The 20,881-nt window shown below is 39.7% G+C and overlaps 1 protein-coding gene across 1 annotated transcript in view; it reads right to left on the bottom strand.

Moving 5' to 3' along the window:
- Positions 1 to 12,491, bottom strand: part of YES1 (YES proto-oncogene 1, Src family tyrosine kinase) — a 49,460-nt gene extending 36,969 nt beyond the window's left edge. The window contains exon 1 of the mRNA XM_059485100.1: positions 12,232 to 12,491. The gene's annotated coding sequence lies outside the window, so the exon portion shown is untranslated. The remainder of the gene's footprint in view (positions 1 to 12,231) is intronic.
- Between the last annotated feature and the right edge of the window lie 8,390 nt (positions 12,492 to 20,881).

The raw sequence follows: 20,881 nt of genomic DNA, 5'->3' as shown, positions 1-20,881 counted from the left end.
ACAATACACTTACTAACAGTTGCACATCTACTAATGGAGATGTCCCTAAAACAACTAACAATCTCTGCTTAACAAACTGTCCCTAAAACAACTACAGCACTGCTTAAAAAACTATTATTCCAGCCAGGCACTGAAACAACAATGCTTCTTTTTTCTCCACAAATGTATGTCAGCTAGTAGCAATGTTGTTGCAGCTGTAATGGCCTAATGACCTCAGAGAAGCAAGGAAAACACCCTCCTCCCTGCCCCCAAATATACTCACTACTCGCTGCCATGCCCCTAAGAAATTTTCTCTCCTTTAAACTGAGTATTTTGTTAACAGCATCCTTTCTACACGTTTAGGATAATAATGACATTTTGTCAGGCTCTTGACAGAAATAACTTATTTTCTCAGATTTCCTGGCCTCCCTGAAAAAGAAACATGAGGAATTTCAGGAAGCATCTTCTCCACACTTTTTTTCTTAATTTTTTCACCCTCTCTCTTCCCCTCCAAAGTGCAGTGAAGAAATATCAGGACCCAAATTATGCTTAGGAAAAGTCGATCCTTACACTATCAAGCACAGCACTAAACCCTCTGCACTCAAGTGATGGTGTACCTAGAAGGTATGCATCATTTCAACCTGCACTAAAACTAAAAATGTATAAAAAAATTTTAGTCACCAAAGCAGCGATGCAATTTTCATAAATTCTGTCCATTTTCACACAATTCCAGGTAATGGATAATCCAAGTAGCTGGCTTGGCTAAATAGCAGCTCAGGTCTGTAGGCACTACAGTAATGACAGGCTACAGTTGTGGTTTTACACTGTATTATACACCCAGTATAAACTAAGTGTTTCAACACATGCTGTGGCATTAAATGGAACTGGAAGAGCAGATTACAACATAAATCCTGTATTCTTTCACCAATTTAGTGATGTACTGCCAAAAAGGAGTCCATTTTAAAAGCTGTATTGTACATTCAGCCAGGAAACGTCTGCTACAGTTCTGACAGGCCACGGGTGACTGTCTGAAAACCACTTCTAGGGTACTAATGCTCTCTGCAGCCTAATGATTGACTAAAATATTTTGAACAAATTTTGATGTGAAATCAGATTATAACAATTATCACAATTTTCAAGCAACTAGTGCTCTGGGCCAATGCTAGTTGACAGCACCCATTTAAAAACTCTTTCACACCCATACCAAGTTAAATCAACTTGGCACTCTCTCTCTGGTAGACAATTGTCTCCTTAAAGTATGAGCACTATTCATCCAAGTGAATTGCTGCATTAAGGGGGCAGTTGGCTGGCATGGGGAGGACTGGACTGATTGACAATGCATCTCAGTCACAAAGAAGTTGCAGCAAGAGTTTCTAAAAACCAAAAAGCAGTCAGGACCATGAATAGATGAGGCATGCTGAAGACACAAAAGTACAGGATGTATCCAGGAAGATGCCGGTGCTTCAATAAGCTTCCTAACTATGACTAATCTTAAAACAGTTCTCGTGTCTTGTTTTGTAAATTTAGCATTTCAAGCGTTTCAGAGAGTTTAAATTTACTACTTAACCCCTTAAAACCAGCCAAATAGTGCAGCAACAGTTATTTGAGGAGGATTTTTTTTCAGAGCTATGTATGCTAAACAGCAAAGAGCCCTGTGAAGCTTCCTAGAGAGCAGATTTTATTAACCTCTGAAATGTTAATAAAGAAATGCGGGGCAGCATTTAAGGGCCCATTCTCAAATTATTCTAAGGAGATTACAATACTTCCATCCCCCTTCCCCTTGTGAAATTTCAAAGAGGAATTACAAGAAACCCATACAGAAATTGCTCAGGTCATAATCATCACAAACAGTCGAATTAATTCCTGATTCCAACAGATACCAAAAGCACCAGAAGAAAAACTTGATGCGCAAGAGTGCAAATGATACATTTTATGAGAAGTATAGAAGTTATTACATATGTAATCACTACATTTGAGTTCATTTGTCAAATATTATTTCTTCACCATTAGGGTAGACAAAGCAGATACTGTTGTGTAAAGCATTAGTGGAAGATGCCAAAGGCACTACTGTCTTCTGTGGAACTCAATGGGATTACTCCAAACACCACCAGTAAACACAGGAGATAACATCCAGTTCAATTTTCGGTGTGAATGAACTATCCACTTCTCATCTCAGCAAGACTACATAAAGACACTCAAGAAGCCAGCCTGAGGCTGAAAATACAAACAAGGCTCCCCAAACCTCACACAAGTTGTCATATAAAGCCTAAATTTAAACAGCAATTCAAACAGATTCCTTTCATCTACTTAAGGATAAACTCCTCAAAAGTTTGCTTAACATTTACCAAGCGATAATTCTTACACCACAAAAAAAGGTTCATAAAGAGATTCTAGTTTCTGTAAAATATTTGTAGTCAAGATTAAGTGACATATGTTATTCACTGCTCAATGCAGTGAAGTATTATAACTACAATCTAATTGAAAAAGGGCTAAAATCTTTGATTCAACTGCTAAATTAACCTAGCTGTTTGAGCTAACAGATCCAATTTCACTGCCTGTTAAGGCAGGCTACATTTTTTTGTCTTCATTTTATACTCTAATGAAGTCTACTTCAATAGAGTTGCCTCCACGTATCCCAGAGGATGATTTAGTTCTTTTGTGTACAGCTAATCCAGCTCTCCCTGAAGTCAAGGGGAATTTTGCACTTGACTTCAGTGTGAAAAAGGATCACATCCTAGAATAGCAACGCTAAAACATTTGTGAATAAAAGCAGGTTCAGATTTTCCAGTTCCTAATTAGCAAAAAAATGTCCCAGACAAACAAACAAACTATCCTAAAACAAACCTTTTAAAAAATCAAAAAAATCTAATTTCCATTTCAATTTAGAGCATGTAAGAAGTTATTTTACATGGCAATGTTTTTAAAGAGAATTATCCCATTCAGATATTCTGACAGTAAAACTGTATTATCTGCATCTGCTTTGGCTTTCAGTTTCAGGGGAACTCGAGGGAAAAGTAAAAATCCATCAAATCTAGGAATTTTAAGAGAAGCAACAGTTTAATGGCATGATTTCCAAGCTGCAGAAATCCTGCAGCAGTAACACTAACAAAATTTTCAATTTTCCATTAGAGCAATCAGGGTTTCCTCAAGAACTTCTTATGCTGTGATAAATCAACAGGCTTAGAAGTTTTTGCAGGTTACTCTTTGTTGGCCTAAATATTATTTGATTCCATCACATAAATTATCGGGTTACCTGGCTACACTGTATTGCACATAATGTAGCAAACAATGTTTACTTCTATTTGTATAACAGCAAAAATAGAGTACAACAGACATATGGAGCCAAATTAAGTCATACACAGACTGACTACACGTCATATATAAGTATAATACTAAGTAAGTTACCCTTCTGATGGCATTTTTTTAATATTTAATGTGGAGGAAAAAAAAATTTAACTGAAATTTCTAGAAAGACACAGGTTTACTTTTAGGAAAACCTATACTGAGTTTTAAAACATACTCAAACTATGTTGCTAGCCACCAAAACTTTAAACAAATTTAAATCACCAAACTGGCAGAGCTAATACATAACCACCTGAAATCAGAATCTGAATACCCAAATATATAAAGTAACGTAAAGCTGTTGCGAGTGTAAAGAATATTCCACCCCTCAATGTTATCTAGATACTGGTTCACTAGAATCTTAGACATATTTAGGGAAGACAAGTTTAACTGAAAGAGGAGAGATTTGTTTCTATTTTCGAAGAAAATAAAAACTTGAAAGTATGGGATCTACCTATTCTAATGCCTTAGAGGTTGTAGTGACCAAAAATTATTCACAAACTAAAGCTAATATTCTCTTTTGTAAATAAATCTAGCAGATTTAAAGGAAAATGTGGTTTGCACTAGAGTTACTACCCTCTATATCCTTATCTAGGAAGCAACACATTAATCTGTACTTTAAAATGTAACACTGGTTATTTATATGGGTTTCAATCAGAACTTCCATTCAAATGCCACTGAACACACACTAGGAAGAAATAAAAATGTCTTCCATAGAAATTGCAGTGTCATTGCTTAAATAATTATGCATATAGCTTAAGAGAATTATTAAGACACTTTACTATTACATTAAATATACACACAGAGAATCCATGCCCCTGGCAAAAAGCTAACAGGATTAGTGCAAACCTAATATGGAGAGTCAATATAGTTTACTGACTAGTAAGGCTCAACCTCTTTCTTTGGGAAAAGAACGAAGAAGCCCGAGTGTAAATCTGAGGTAAAATAGTAATTTAAAATAACCATATAAAACAAAGGTGTCACGCTTGTTAATATAAGTCACATATTATTTGGCTGTGACTTCACCATGTATGCACCAGATTTAAATAGTACTCTGATGATATGTCAGACCTAAGCAAAAGGGAAGGGGAGGTAATCAAAGAGCCCTAGATTTCATAACCAATGCAAATGAATTCCAGAATATTTAAATACACCTACTATGCATGAACAAGTCAAACGTTTCCAGGGAAATAATTTTTCATCTATAAACTAACACTTGTCTCATTTTACGTACATCATGATAGCCTGAATCAATCAGTTCTACGAGTTCTCCAGCGTACAAGATAAGAAATAATTCCTAAAATGAAAAAGATTTATATCTTTAGCAAATTACATAACGTGCAATTATTCAGCAAGATATTTTGAAAGCTTATCACTTTAAATAGCCTCAATCACTACGATTTATGAATTGTGTTTTAAGTGTGTAGCTGTGCTTAAAATACAGTACAGAATTGTACTTGAAAGTAAAAAAAAGGTACCCATATTACTATTGCTTCCTAGCCATATACAGTTAGCATTTAATTTTTGTGTGATCTGAAGCTGAAAATTTTGTACTTGCATTTTGCTCTCTCACTTAGAACCACAGAAAAACAGCAAAAAAAAAGCCAAAAAACACCTCTTAAACCCCACCAAATAAATACATATAACTCTTTTTTTTTCACCAACTACAGAATGTTAATACAATGCCTACTTCTCAGGCTTGAGAAAACAAATATTACTCAAGAAAATTTCCCCAATCGACTAGTAGTAACATCTCAGGAATTACCCTTGTTTTCTCTTCTCTTTTCTTCATGGATAATTGTTTTCCAAAGTAATAGTATTTTGCTCTATGCTCTAAGTGTTCCTGAACAGAATAACTTTACTACGAAAAAAGAATTAAACATGGCTGTCTACAGTGAGACTAATATACCCTTTTCCTCTTACCAGTGAATGTTTGTCAGTTAGGTATGGACAAGCTGATGAGGCCAATGCTATTATAACCTTTAATCATCCACTAAACAAATATTTAACACCAGCATCAGCTAAACGAGCCCATCCTCTCTTTGCTTTAAGGGTTTTGTCGTTCTATAATGCAACTTATACTCAAAAATATATGACAGGGAGAATCCCAAAAAAATAAAACCAAAGAAAATATTTTGGCAAAAATCTCACATATCAATGTCTCAGAAGCCAGAGAGCAGAGTCATATTTTAAAACACTGCTGTTGGAAAAAACCTGAATACTCTTTATTTTGAACAGGCAGAATAAGAAGTACCATCTGTTGCTCAAAGAACCCATTCTGAAAATTAGCCTCTAACTAAACTTCCAAGAACTTCCAGTTGAGACATTAAGAATTTATCCAGAATGAAGTGGATTGAAAAAAAGACAGCAGATATTTGCCTAGATAGACTTCTGGTTTGATTTACATCAACTCCTCTTTCAGTGAGCTTCAGCTGAAGCACATGTGCATCAAAGAGAAGCTTTGTTCAGATTTAGGATAAAAATCCTCAAACAATCAAGAAAACTAAAAGTCTTCCATCCCCGTTCAGTAAGGGAGAGTCTCCTTTTTAGAATGTACACAACTCACCTGGGCTAGTCTTCACACAGAGCAGAGAATGGTCTTTGCCTTGCAAAACTTATTTAAGCCTTGCATAACTTTGCATTAGGAGAAAAGAAGACAAAAATCTGTATTTTCACATTCACCTGTCAGTGAAGTATTGCAGGATTTTCTATTAGGAGAGATTACCTATGAGCCCTTAAGATGCATCACTAAGTATGTTCACAGCCTCATCAGAGCATCATTACAAGTTCACACCTCTAAGGAAACGTGAAGTGTTTCAACTGAACTACTGCAATTGGAGCTGGTCACAAACATTAAATACCAGGGATCAACAAAACACCACAAGTCGCAAAATGCTCCACTGGCATGGTCTGTTTTCAGCTCAAGGTACAGGAAGAAGGACACAAACCACTTGGTTTTATCACCATAAGCTTTCCTCCCATTTCATCTCACCCTTACTTAGTCTTCACATGAATATAAATGCCGTGACTCTACAGATTTTTAAAATGTGAACTTTGCTACTAGGTTTGGTGCAGATCTGTAATTTTTTAAGATGTTTGGACTCTCCTGTTTTATACAAATTTCAGACACAAATGTCACATTAAACTCTGTGTTTCGCACAGACTAAGTCTGATCAACTTCTAACTGAAGCACTACATATTTTTTCTGTTAATATTCTTCTGAAGATGTCAGTTTGGGAATCAGTAATATAAGGTTTTCATCTCAAACTGCAGACCTCCAGAAAAACACATCAAAATCAAGGCAAAGAAAGGAGGCACAAGAGCACTAAAAAGATGTATGACTAATTGTGGTGATTTGCTTTTAACACTTTACAATGAAATACAGAACTTTCATATATATATTTACATTTCCTCCCTCAATCTCAGTTCTGATAATGTTTTCTTTTCTAAGTTTGGCAAACAAATGCTAGTTTCATATAAATGTGCACTTTGAAAACAAGAATATTTTCTAGATGCTAATTCTATATTCATTTTTCAGTGAAGAATACTTTAAAAACCTTAAAAGCATTGTTCATCTGTGAGGCACATGTTAAGTTAAGCCTACTGAAAGGCCAGTTTTTATAAATTAGACCAGAAGCCCAACAAGCCCAAAGACCTCTGAGTCAGACCAGAAGTTCCCCATGGGCCCCAACCATCTGAAATGCTGGGCAATACTGGATGCTCAGGAAGGGAGCCTGAGAATTAGGAAAGCCTGTGGTCGTGGAGTCCTTGGTGCAGCCTTTTAGCTTCTGGATTTGGGGTACTATTACTGGCAAAATAAAGTATTTATGTTGAACAGGCTGAGCTGGTAAAAATCAACAAGAAACAGGAAGAGTATGTAAAGAAAGAGAAGGACTTTGGAGGGTTTTACTTTTACTCTTCTGTGGTTACAAGTGTCAGTAATGATATTAGTTTCCAGTTAAATGTTCTTGAAAAGCAAGAAGATACACATAACAACTGAGACCTGTTTTTTCTCTGTCACACTTCAAGCATAAATATTAATGTTGTTATCTAACCATACTTAAAATAACTTATTAAAACTGGATTGTTCACTATTAATTTGTTTTAAGTCTCCCTTTCCTGGCTGACTGCCAAAACAGTTATAATGCTATACAATTGCAATACACAAGAGATCCATAGCACCCTCTAATTACTCTTTAAATACCTCACACAAGCACTGCCTTCTCTTACAATTGTGAGGCCATTAGGTAGGGTGGAAATTTCAAAATCTTTAGCCCAGATACTTGATTTCTGAAGTTTGCATGCAATATGAAAATGTTTGCCTGAACTATGGGCAAACATTTGGAACATGAACACCATCTTCCACTCCAACCCTTCTTTTCTACAGGGGCTGTCAGTCCTGGGAAGCATACCTGAGGCCTGACTGCATTTATTCACATCATGAATAAAACACTACTACTGTCTCAGTTTTGCAACACTACAGAGTACTTTGGGCATGTGCAAAGGAACTTAACCCTACTAAATCAAACCCCTCCAATATAAAGACTGAGTTTAAATGTGTGATTAATGCCACAAAATTCTCCTGAAAGTTTCTCTAAAACAAAGTTAAAGGCCCTGATCTATAAAGATTTACTTATGTGGATGTGTTTACTCAACTTCAGTGTCAATGGAATTAAACAAAGTTATTCATTCTTGTAAGCTTGGTCTAGATAACTCTAAAATTTCAACTAAAAGGGCTCATCACTTCTGAAGAATCATTTATTTTTCCCAGACTTCTCTAGACCTCTGGTGTGAAGAAAACCACAGAAACATTTTAAGCCATATAAGTTTTTCATCTACCTGAAGTTCAGACAAGTTGAAAGACAAATTATTTGATGTTCAGTATCACCATCAGAATTCAAAATTTACATAAACATTTAAGACATAGGCGCAGTCAATATCGTTACTTACTGAAGTCTCATGTAACATTACTATAAAAGCATTTGCCTTCCAAAAATACAAAGATAAAACACAGCCAGGTTAACAAAAAAAGTTATCCAATTCCCTACTCAACAACTAACAGTGTTCAAAAAGCTAGAATACAAATTATTTTGTATTAAGCTGAGGAGGTTTTACTTCCTCAGCATTCTCCAACCATGCCCTATAACATTACCTAATACTACAGTAAAGAAAAATCGAAACAAAACCCCAGTCTTGGCCACAACAGTCAACACAGCCTTAAATGCAGTCAGTGATAATCTGTACAGCAGTAGCCCACTGAGCTGTGGGGCTGGGATATAAGCCAGGGCTAGCCAGAAGTCCAGCTTGAGGGCTTGATTTCAGCTGTGCATGGCTTTGGTGCACTGACTTAGGGGACACAGCATGAAACCCAGTGCTCTATGCAGTCCCTATCCAAAATGACAATAGAGAGCGTTTTCTATCCTTTTTCCAGCCACCCTTTACATTTTCAAAGAATATGTGTTTAAAAGGAACAAAACTCATGCATAAGTAATAGTGTTTACTTACTCAATTTCTAGCATTAAAGTTACTATCATCTTGATCTCTGATCCTGCAATCAGCCATGTGTGTTAACTTTACCTAAGGGTGCAGTCCCACTCATTTCAATTACTTTGGTGCCAGTATCTGTTTTGATGCACAGGCACCATCAAGGATAAACCCCCATAAATGCAAAAGGCAGTAAGAATGACCTCTTATAAGCTAAAATTAAACTTGTCCTACAGTTAGTTGACAGCATCTTTTCAGTATATTTTCTCTACTAAACTAAGCATACACATGGGAAGTTATCCAGGTTTACCTTCAAAACCTGGCAATTGGTGGTACAATCTGGAACCCTACAGCTCTAATCATTGGTGTGAATGCAGCCAGGGACTGTACTGATTGAAAGAAGTTCCCATATGGCAACTGTAAAGCAGCTAGTATTTAAAAAAAAACATAAAAATAGTGATTATCACATAATAAAATCCATCACTATAAAACAGCCTCCTACTGCCACTCTCAAGGAGAATAGAAGTGAAAGAAATCCTGAGACTAGAGTTACCTACTTGTATTTGGAGGTGGCTCCTCCAAGACAAAAACTAACCCATTCTGTTACAGTAGGTAGAGAAACTGCAGTTCTCCCTCATGGATCAATCTGTTCCAGCCACAGGCACAGGACTCGCAGCACCAGAAGCCTGAAACCTTTCAGGAGGACTTCACAGAAGCCACAGGCTGTGTACATACGCACAGAACGCGTCCTACCTGAAAAAGGCTGCTTGATGCGACACAGCAGAGTAAGGACGCGTTCCTAAAGTCATTTTTGTGTTAGTACTGACACCAATTTTTAAATTAACATCAAGGTACCTTACTCAAACTGTGATCAAAGTATACAGCAAAACAGCTGGATGCAAGCAGGGAATATGAATGAAAGAATGTATTTCTTTTAACTAATGTCTTGAACACAAGGAATTATCTGTTGAAAATGTACAGCTTTTGTCCACAGGTAGCACATATGGAAAAGTAGAACCATGTAGCCAGTTTGTTCATAAAGTAAACTTTGACCACATAATCTGATATGTGCCACACTGCAGACTTTTGCATCGCTGTCACATGACAGCCATGATTTATCAGACTGAACAGAGTGACAATTTCATTCTTCAGGAGCTGCAGAAGTGCACAAAGCACAAAATAAAGAGCATTTCTTTGGAGCACAAGAATAGTTCTCTGCTCTGCTGTGTGAATATTGATAAGAACCCCTATAATGTGAAGTTTTTCAATAATTGTATTACAGTAGAATTATTACAGTATGCAGCACACCAAAAATGTATTAAGTATTTTTCCAGCTATTTCAAAATAATACAGCAATTTAAGTATACTTTCAGTTCCACTCATATGTTTTGTACCCTAAGAACTGTCGTTGAGTAACAAGAATTTCCTTGAAAATCTCTCATGGTAATACAAAATATAGATTAAAGCTACCTTGGGCTCACCAGCCTCATTCCAGATAGAATGGTACAGGGGTTCAGTTATTAAATAACTATTGAAAACTGGACCAGTAGCTCTGCAAGCAGCAAAACCAGGGAGGCCCCATTTCCTGCCGCAATTTCCAGCTTGAGGTAAGTGTTGCTGTGAACTCTCTGGTGTGTAGGTTAAATGCACCGTTCTACCTGGCTTCCTTACTTCCAGAAATTTTGTAGAAACTGCTCACCTGGGAGACCTCTGCTGCCAAATTTATTTGAAATCTTCTAACAGCCAAAAGAGTTATTAGAGAGACTGAAGGCACACAGATTATAGCTCTATTTGAGCTGCACCTGTTAAAGAAATAAAGCTAATAAAGCGCATGGAATAATTAATTACTGGCAATTGCTGTTACTAACTACTGTCACACCTGGTACCAGAGGATCTTCTTTGAAATTCAGCGGAAGCACAGTGCCCATGCTGCTGTCCCTGTTGCCATCACAGATGCTACCTTGTCCCAAAATTAACCACAACACCCTGGCTGTGCAGAACACACAGAGTCTCCACTCTATGCTTATGCTCAGTAGGAACCTGCTATAACTAAATTTACAGATACACATCAGAAATAAGAGTGGAAGTGCGAGGTTTTGTTGTTTGGAAAGGATATGTTCTTACTTCTATGAAGCCAACAAAAACATGGCTATGGGTGAACTATACCTACAAACAGAGGTACTGCAAAGGTAACTTACAAGGCAATTCTATCCCTCTTCAATGCTTACTTTCCAAAAAGGAAAGAAAAAGACTCTAAAGTAAATTTTCATATCTGGCTCCCGACTTAAGATCAATTTCATTTGCAAAATCTGCCTGAAAAATCATTCAGCTATCTATGAGTTATATTAATTGAAACCATTACACTTTCCGTGTGAACGTACTCCAACCTTCAAAACTGGTTTTGGAACATTCTGCCACTTAAAATAAATCCAAACACCTAATTTTTGATTAATGACTGGCCTCTGCCTAGGGTTAAATCCAGAAGGTACATCTGAATATACCTTTACAACATGAGCTTCAGAAATATTTCTGTCCTAGTTTTCCCAGTGCCAAGACAATCATAATCACATGCATACACGACACGTAGTAGCCAATATATTAATATAACAAATAACCATATCATAAACTTCACATATTTGTAATACTGAATACTGGAGAAGTCACACTAGCCTTGGTCTGAGCACACAACTTTAAGCACATCAAGCCTGCGGGTCCAGAGAGAGCAGAAAGTTATGTGCAGCCTCCGCAGGAACAGGGGCCTGTGTGTGTCCAACACATTTTTTTCTAATTGTAAGGAAGACAAGGAGCCTTGATGAAGTGTGATGATTGAACATTTAAATTAATGACTCAGAAACGTACAGCGGTCATGTTTCAGGCTCGATAATAGGATATAAACCAGAACAGTGGGGCGGGGGGAAGAAAAACTAATAGAATATAAAACCACGCAGGCCAAGCTACAGGCGACTCCTGAATTTTGCCCTTTTACATCCTCCGTCCCCGCGCCCGGGAGCGGCTCACGCCGAGCACCAGCCCGCGCGGCGAACGCCGCCTCCGCCGGGGGACGAGCAGCCGGCCCGCAGCGCCCGCGGCAGCGCGGCGGGCAGGGGCCGGGAGGGGCCCGGGCCGCGCAGGGGTCACGGGGCCCTCCCCCACAAACTTACAGCCCGCAGCCCGCCCAGCCCAGCGCGGCTCCCGCCCGCCCGACCCCTCGGCCCCGCGGGCAGGAGCTCGGGCCCGGGAGAAAGTTGCCGAGAAAGTTTCTGCGGAGGAGAAGGGGCCGGGGGTGCGGGAAGCCCCCCGCCCCCGGGGCGCGGCGGCGGGGCGAGGCCGGGGGCGGGCGGCCGGGGCCTAGCGCCTCCATCGCCGCCGCCATCGCGGCCGCCGCTCCCGTGGGGCGGCGGAGCGGGGACGCGGCCGGGGCCTCACCTGCCTCTCCTCGGCGTGGCGGGTGGGAGAAGGAGGGGGGGAGGAAAGGAAGCGGGGGCCCCCCCGCTCCTCCCGGAGCCGCGGCGACCCGGGGAGGGAAGCGGGGAGGAGGGGAAGGGAGGAGGGACGAGGAGGAGGGAGCCGAGCGCTCCGGTGCGTGCGGGGAGCTGGAGCCTCGCTGCGGGAGGAGGAGGAGGAGGAGGAGACTCCCCGCCCCTATGGCCGGGATCTCCGGTGGGCACCGCGGCCCCTCCTCCCCACCGCGTTTCCCTCCATGCGCTCCGGGTCGGGATTGTCGCGCCTGCCGGCCGGGGCAGCGCCTCCGCGCTCGAACCGGAGGCCGCGGGGAGGAGCCGGGCGGCCCCCGCGGAGCCGGGCTGGCGGCTGCGGTCCCTCCTCCGCGCCGCTGCGCACCGAGACAACATGGTGGAGGCGTGCGGGGCGGCGCGGGGGCGGCGGGGAGGGAGCCGGGGCTTGCCCTGCCCCGCGGCTCGCCCGAGGGCGGCCGCCTACTCCCGGCCTTGGGTCGCGGGGACCCCGGTCGGGGTAGGTCCTCCGGCCGTGCCGTGCCGGGCTGGTGAGCTCGGTGAGGCTCTCTTGCCAGAGAAGCTGAACATGAAAGATTCCGGCAGCGGAGCCCTTCGGCGTCGTGCGTGAAAAGCGAACAAAAATAACTTTTAAAACTCCTCGCCTGGGTGTCTTCAGGTGGGCCACGGCTTAGGCTCGGTGCATTTGATTTCCCGTGGGTCAGACAGGAGCAAGATGGCCCTCCGGCAGTGCGGGGGCAGCGCCGGCAGCTCGGGAGTGCCCAGGGCGGAACAGACCTGCCGCCGAACACCGAGCAATGAACCAGCCTGTAAATTACGCATCAGGAACTCCGGGGAATTCTACGTTACGGGTTTCCCACTCGTCGCGGTTCCATTAGTCAGTGTTTGGTATTTTAAGAAATAAAAAATTAGGTTTCTGTCAAGGTGGGCTTCATGGGAAAAGGTGGTTCAAATGCATCTAGCCTTCAGAGCTGCAGGCTGCCGGAAGGAGTGGAAGAACATTTAAAAAATGAACCTAAAGACCCGAAGTTTATATGGGCAAATCGGCAGTCCTCATTCAGCATTATTTTTTATTTTTCTCAGCTCTCTAATAATCAACTTTACATCTCCCCCCGTTTTATTTTCTTTAAAGGCTGACCAGATAACAGTAGTTGTGTTGGTCACTAATGATAACTTCATATAGTTCGTTCTTAAGAAAAATAATTGAGTCAGGATGTCCAGTTTATTTTGCAGGCAATGCTGCAGAGTAAAGCCGTTTGTGTTTTTTAATTTCAAATAAAGAAAATACATGTATTTGCTCTTAGAGGACCATAGATACACTTAAACAGTTAAAAAAATACAAAAAAAAAAGTGTTCTAGATTTGGAGACTCAATACCATAAATTCTTCTCATGTAACCTTCTTTGAGTTGTGGAATTGATCATATCCTGTTCAGTCAGAAATCTAACTGACGTTATACAGAATTTATTTTTAATTTAAACAGCAATTGTAAATTTTACAAATTGACTTTGGCAATGAATTACTTAACAGTTTGCAGCCTGGTTGAAGCTCTGGGTCACCCACGGCTTCACGACTCCAACTGGGTCTTGAGTGAGAGCGAAGTTTGAATTCCAGTATCATTTGTGGTGTTTTGTATACTCAGGCAAGTGTTGCTGATTGGTTCGTTCTACAGCACAATGGTAAAATTTGCATACCTGAAAACCACGAGACTTAATTGTGTTGTCATCTTCATGACGTTTCAGAATGACTCACATAAGAAATTTTGTGGCATTGGGCTAAAGCTTCATAGTTAGAGACATCCTGGCTCTTGCCAGCTGTCGCTGTAATTTGATGTCTGGGTTTCAGGTTCGGTGTTCAGGGGTGGGATTATATAGTAGTCCTTTCTCACGGCACCTGGCGATGCCCGTGTGGTACCGAAAGGTTTGTTGGGATTCTCAGTTCATCACACCTCTCCTGTTGCTTTCTCTCCTAAAGACCAGTGTAAGGAATGATTTGGTGAGTTTCTGAAAGGCTGAGTGACTAACTGTCGTCTGCTCTCTGTCTTTCGTGTATGTGTGCTATTGGCTGCCACAGACAGTACTGGGGCTGCACCAGTGATTGACTCGATCCGTAGTGGAGAGACTGTCACGCTTAATTTCAAGCACAGTGTGATTAAAATAGCAGAGCAGTTGGGGAGAAGGCGAGCTGACCAGTCCCATAGCTGAGAGCAGGCTCAGACTCACACCATATGGGTGTGAAAGAATAGATGAGGGTCTGAGTCGGGAGTCTTGGAGGCTAGACATGCTTTCATTGCAGTGGAAAAACTGGCTGCTTCTTAAATTGTCTTGCACTTGTCACTGATAGTCTGAGTGTTCCTCACAGTGTTCCTTTTATAAGGAAATGTTGAGCAGGTGACTTAAAATGATGAAACTGTTGGTAGTTCAGCCTGATTAATCCTGCACAGGATGGGACTCAAAGTGTCATTGCCACCTTTTGCCTGCCAGTCAGGCAGCCTGCAAAATGTCTGCCACATGATACCTGGGTAAAGCTCCCTTTCCATGGCCATTCCTGACTGGGATCTCTGATGTGTTGCACTGCAGGTGGACTGACGCTGCTTGGTATTCGCTCAGGAGACTGAGCGGATCAGCCAAAACTACCAGTCTCACCTACTAGTCAGGCAAGGCCAGAGCCAGCTTCTAGGAATTTCCCCTCTCTTTCATTCTTTTGTTTGAAATTAGTATTTTTGACCTTGTGAGGGAAGGAGGAGGGAGGAGCTGCCCTTGAATGCTTTAGCATGGCTGGAATATAGTGTAAGAACTACTAATGCAGGGATTCATTGCTGCCATTTGCTGAACACAGTTTCCCAAATAGCCCTTCACAGTATTCACTAACTCCTCATCTGTGTGTTATTAATTTAATTTTGAAGATTTATGCAAATAGCCTATGTTTAGGCAAGCATTCTCCATGCACTATCCTTGAAAATTCTCATATATTTTAATTACTTTCTAAAGTGATCACTTATACAATCCTTAATGTGTTTGAGTAATTTGAAAAACCCAAAAATATATGATAGAATCAAATACATATTATGCCAAATAAAGTATTTTTAGGGTGATGTGGGGGAATACAGGTGTAAGAGCAGGAAGAAGGAGGAACAGAGGAATAGAGATGGAGACAGGCAGACTAAAATATTTCAAACACTGATGTGGGTTCAGTGGTTTGTAATTGGGGCATACAGGACTTGCATCCTGAGATATTGAAGGAGATGGACAGATTGATTCCCTGAAGAGCTTTGTCAGTACATGCCAAAAGTTAATCTATGGTACACATGGTAGTAACCTGAAAACATCAACACATTATTGAAAACACTTGGTGGGATTCTGCAATTCAGAGTAAGTAAAAAAAACCAAACCATTACAGTGGTTCATGGATAAACAATTTTTTTCTTTTGAAAGGAAAAAAAATATTTCTGGACCTAAATGAATTTCCTCTTTATGAGAAATAACTGAGGTAGTCAAGGCCTCATCGTAGCTATTGCTCTTTGAAAGTGTAGAAAACAATGGTATTTTATAGCAGCACCTCCTAAAATTCATGTCCAAATTTCCCATTGCTCGTTGTATTGTGTGATCATATTACAAAAAAGCAGTTCATCTTGGAAATAGTATTAGTTGCTCACTTTGAAGCTCTTGGATCACTATTTTAAGAACATGGTGTTTAGCAAAACATAGGTTTTTCTTTTTAATCCCAAATACATTTCTTTTGAATAGTCTAAGCATTAGTTGAATAAGTGGGTAGTTTTTGTCACGTTAATTTCTATTTAATATTCCAGAAGCTATTAATAAAATCATTGATGTTTAAAAGTGAAAGATCTTCCTTAGATATAATGCAAATTACATACCACTATAGTAGTTCAGTAAGGAAATGGAGTGCTAAGTCACTGTGTGGTTGGTCTGTAATTATTTCCTATTCTGAAGCAAGTTTCCTATTTAAGCCTCATGTTAAACTTGTCCCATTTTGCCTTAAAATGCATCTGCATCTCCAAATGGCCAGGATCTTTGTGTTTGGTGCCTGCATCTATTTGTGAGGTTAAATATTCCGTTCTTTTTCAAATAGCACTTCTGTTTGATCTTGCATAGCATCTCTAATTATTTATGCATATTTTACTTCTAGCAAGTATGCGGAGGGTTCTTTTTGAAAAACATTGTTTCAAAGATTGTTTTTGAACTTACTAAAAGTTGTGCTTAAAAGCTTGTAAACCCCGTGTTCCCAAACCTGTTGCTATTTACATTTGTGTCACATCCAGTTACATCAGACACGCTGGATTACATTGTATAATGAAAGCCGTATTGCTGTACTCTAATCTTTATCTCTTTATATCCGATCTCCTTTGAATTGCACATGAGTATTGCTTATGGTTACTTAAAATAACTACTGCTTTTGTTTCAAGGGCAGTGCTATATATGATGAACACTTAACACTCAACCCTGCTTTGGGAGTGACTTCACATCCTGTGTCTTTGGTTCTTGCATGATTTAATTGGGAAGCTTGCGCACATTCTTTTTTTATTTTTCATTTAAATTTCATAGTTGAAAAATCTGAAACCTGTGAAATCATACATGTTCAGAAAAAATTAATATATTTACCTGTGCCACTGTGCTCTTCTGAGACATTTGGAATGTATGCCTTCCTCTTCACAAAGCAGGTCGTGTACTCTTAGGGAGAGTGGAAAAGGACAAAGAGTAGGAGGAAAAGAAGTTTGTGCAGTAAAGCTGACCTGAAGTGGGGTTGGTTTTGACATCACTGCCAGAGTAATTCATAGCCTGTAAGAGATTTCTGACCTCATTTGATAGCCAGTAAAAAGAAGCAATTTCTGCTGACTTTGGGAGACTTGCACACGTACATACTGGTTATATGTATTTTGTTTTTCTTGAAGTGACTACCTAAGACATTATTGTGTGAGTAATGTTTAATAATGTTAGTAGCTGCAGAATCCAAGTTAAAATGGCATTTAGGGAGCACTGGAAGGGGATTCTGCATCTAAATTTCCTCTTTTCCAGGGCATCCTGAATTTTTACTCTTGAACACACATGCTGTTGTGGTGCTTTTATGTATGACTTCATGCAACAAAGCCAAGTGGAATAGAATGGAAAAAAAAAAAAAGAAATCTTACTCTCCTGTCATCAGTAGTTAAACCTTACTTGGAACTCTGTATGGTTTTTCCTCTCAGCTACCACCTCGCTTAAAGGTGAGCAAATTCCTCAGGCTGTGTGTGTGCCCTTCATTATACTTTGATGCTTAACAGATCTTTTGAATTTTCTGTGACAGGTTGTTTTTCCTGCCCTAATGTTTTGAGGATTGTTGGTCAGAACTTTGAGGATAAGAAAACCTTCCTTCTTAATTTAGAGATTAATGTGATGAAATTTATTACTTTGGGAATAGTTCCAGGAGCAAAATCATCCCCTCAATCTGTGATGTCACACAAATCCTTAGAATGAAGCTTGGATCAGGATGGGGCTGTTCATCATTAGAGGTTGACATAATTGCTGTCCACCATTTAGAGATCTGAGAAAACTGGACATCTCTCAGATATGTGGGCTTGTTTTCCCAGCATGCCCTCTATTTCTATTGTTTTCCTCAGGACTTTAATGTTCTCATCACCATTCCTTCAGGTGGAGGTTACAGTTCCCTCAGGTCTGCTGGTGTATAGGTTTCCCTATAGTTTTATAGGTTTTCAGCTCTGCCAACATGATCTTAGTTTACATCTCCTAATAGTTTTCTACAAGCCAAGAACGTGTTGAGGCAATTTTGCTAGGGATATACACATTGTTGTGCTCACTGGCATGAGGAAAGATGTAATAACATAGGGACACCACTGACTTCTTATCCCACCTAGAACCAGAACAGTCTCAATTTTCTGAAATTTTGGAATTTAGGAAAATCCAGTGTGATTGTATTAATAGATGAAGAGAGAGCAGTGGTGGTAGGGAATAGGGAAGATTATAGGGTTCTGTTTTCCTGATGTTTAACTGTTCCATAGTTCTGCATGGATGTTTTTCAGTTCCCACCTCACTTTAGGTAAATGTCCTTTGGTTTGCTTATCTGCTCTGTTCCCTTGAAGCAACCGCAGTGTCTTCCATTCTCCCTGAGAATCTCTGTTGGGGCTGAATGAGTGAGTCATGGAGCCAGCCAAGGTAACAGCTACTCAAGAGGCTGCACCTGTAGAAAGCTTGATTCTTAACATCTGAAGAAGACATGAAGAAATGGAAGAAGACTGGGTTTATTAAAAGCAGAGCTTGTATCATTTCCTTGTTGTTAATTGTTATTGAGTGTAAGAGTTTTCAGTTGCCTATAACTGCCCATCTTCCACTTTTTCTAGGCAAAGATTGTTCTTGGCAATTGCCTGCCTCACTGCTCTGACACTTTCAAAGTGAAAGTCTGCTGCTTTCTCATGTTAGAAGGAAGCAACTTTGCCAGCTAAGTTGCAGAACAACACCTCTGCTTCCAAACTGGACACAGCCCTTTGTAATGTCCCGAGTCTCCCACGCAGATGGCAGGGATGTGCATTTTGCAGTAGGTGTTAATAGTACATCCATACCCGACCCAAAGGCAATTAAGCCTCTGGACAGTCTCACTGCTCATGTAGAGGCTTGGTAGATCTAAGGTGAGTTCTCCAAATCTCTATCTGCATTTCGTCTCACAAGCCAAGGAGGTTGGAGATGCTCTGTTCAAAGGCTTCCAAGGCTAAGCTAGCATTTCTTTGCAATTAGGTAGGAGCACAGAGCTGGAACAGACCTCCCACCATGCAACAGCTATTGTGGGGAAATGTTAGCAGCTTTAACCTTCTCCACCTCTAGCTCAAAAAGAAAAAAATATATAGGAATTAATAAAGAAGGAAAATACTTTTGAGTTACTCTTCTCTTTTTTCTGCAGGCTCCTGATTTGTCCTGATGTTTTATCACTGTGCTTTTTGGCCATCTGGCTTTCAGGAGAAAAAAAGGAGCAGAACAGAACCAAACCTGAGCCTGCCTTCATGAGTGCTGAAGCTGGTGATGGTATGTCACAGCCACCCAGAAACTTTTTGTTCATATTCTTCAAAAGAAAAAAGAAAACACTGCTATAAAGGTTCAGAAGAACTAACTATATGCCATGAATTCAGAACTGCAAGCTACAAAAATGACAAATTTATTTAGAAAGGAGAGGTTTTGCCAACATATATTTATACAAATTTTGAGTTATTCTAAGAAAGGCAGCTGGCAAATAGTCCTTTCCCCTCATAAATATGTGGTTTTTTTTTTTTTTAAAGTAACATCATATTCAGCTATTTAATTCTGTTATACATTTCATTAAACAGTTTGTTGTAGCCAGATACCATTGCATGTTGGTATTTAATTTCTCATGGAATAAGTTGTAAATGATGGGATAAAAAGATACATTTATAATTCTCATAATGGACAATGCTAGTTAATAGTATGCAGAAAAATGTAGCTAAATGAAAGAAGAAAAAATACCAGCTAAACAAAGATATATGACATTAAGGATTACATTAATATGGGTCACATGCTTCTTCCTTCTGCCTATTTTTTCTTTCAGTTTTGGTTAAAGTGGAATTTTCTAAAGCACAAGAATTTCCTACTCCTCTTTCCATCAAAATGGAGCCTATTGAAAATCAGACAGTGTGTTCAAAACTGTCCCACATTTTTGCTTTTGTTTTCTAATTGGGAAGAAAACAAAACACAGAACGTTCCAAAGTATTTTGGTTTTAAAATGTGGGCTTGGACATCTTTGATGCATCATCATAACAGCTAGAAGGGACATTATTGTTCTTGATGGAAAATGCAATCCATGCAGGAACCCCAGATGATGGGGGGAAGTGAGGAACCTTAACCATGACAAACTCATGATAAGTAATGACAAACCATCCTGAAGCCAAACATTTAGATTTGCTTGGACAGTTCAAAACATTTTGGATTATTTTTTTATTTTCCCAAAGGGACATGACATTGTTTTGACACAACCAACTTTTTCCTGTGGAAAAAATATTACAGAAAACACTTTTCTATTAAAAACCATGAATAGAAAATTCTGGAGCAGCAATAGAGGGAAATAGTCAAGCCAAAACCAAGTGCATTTGAAAATGTCCTCTCAGGAGAATCTTATGACTGCTCCAACCTAGCAATAAGGATCTTATTTGAAGGTAAGTTTATTTCCTAGACAACAAACATAACCTCATGAAATCCATGTAGCATTTGGTGTGTTCAACACATTTGAAATATGATGTTTCTCAGAGTTGCTTGAGAACTGTAAAAATTTGAAAGAGCTCTGGTGGAAGGCTTGGGCTTTTGACATGAAAAATCACATCTGAGGTTTCACAACTGTTTTCCTAGGACTGGGCATTTTTTAAAAACTGAACACTGCTTTTTTAAAAAAAAGTCTCAGTCTACCAAGCAAAAATTTGTATGTTTAAAAACATAGTTTTAGCTTTAAAAAACATGTAGGTAAATTCATAATTTTTTAATGTTCAGAGGCATACTCCTTAATTTGTTTTTAAAAAATGGGCACAAACCTCTTTTTAATGACAGTGAAGTATTTTTAGGAAATATAAGGGTTGCCATACTCATACTGAAT

The sequence above is a fragment of the Ammospiza nelsoni genome, chromosome 1 (genome assembly GCF_027579445.1).
Source record: "Ammospiza nelsoni isolate bAmmNel1 chromosome 1, bAmmNel1.pri, whole genome shotgun sequence".
Classification (NCBI taxonomy): Eukaryota; Metazoa; Chordata; class Aves; order Passeriformes; family Passerellidae; genus Ammospiza; species Ammospiza nelsoni.
This window is presented reverse-complemented; position numbering and strand designations above follow the sequence as displayed.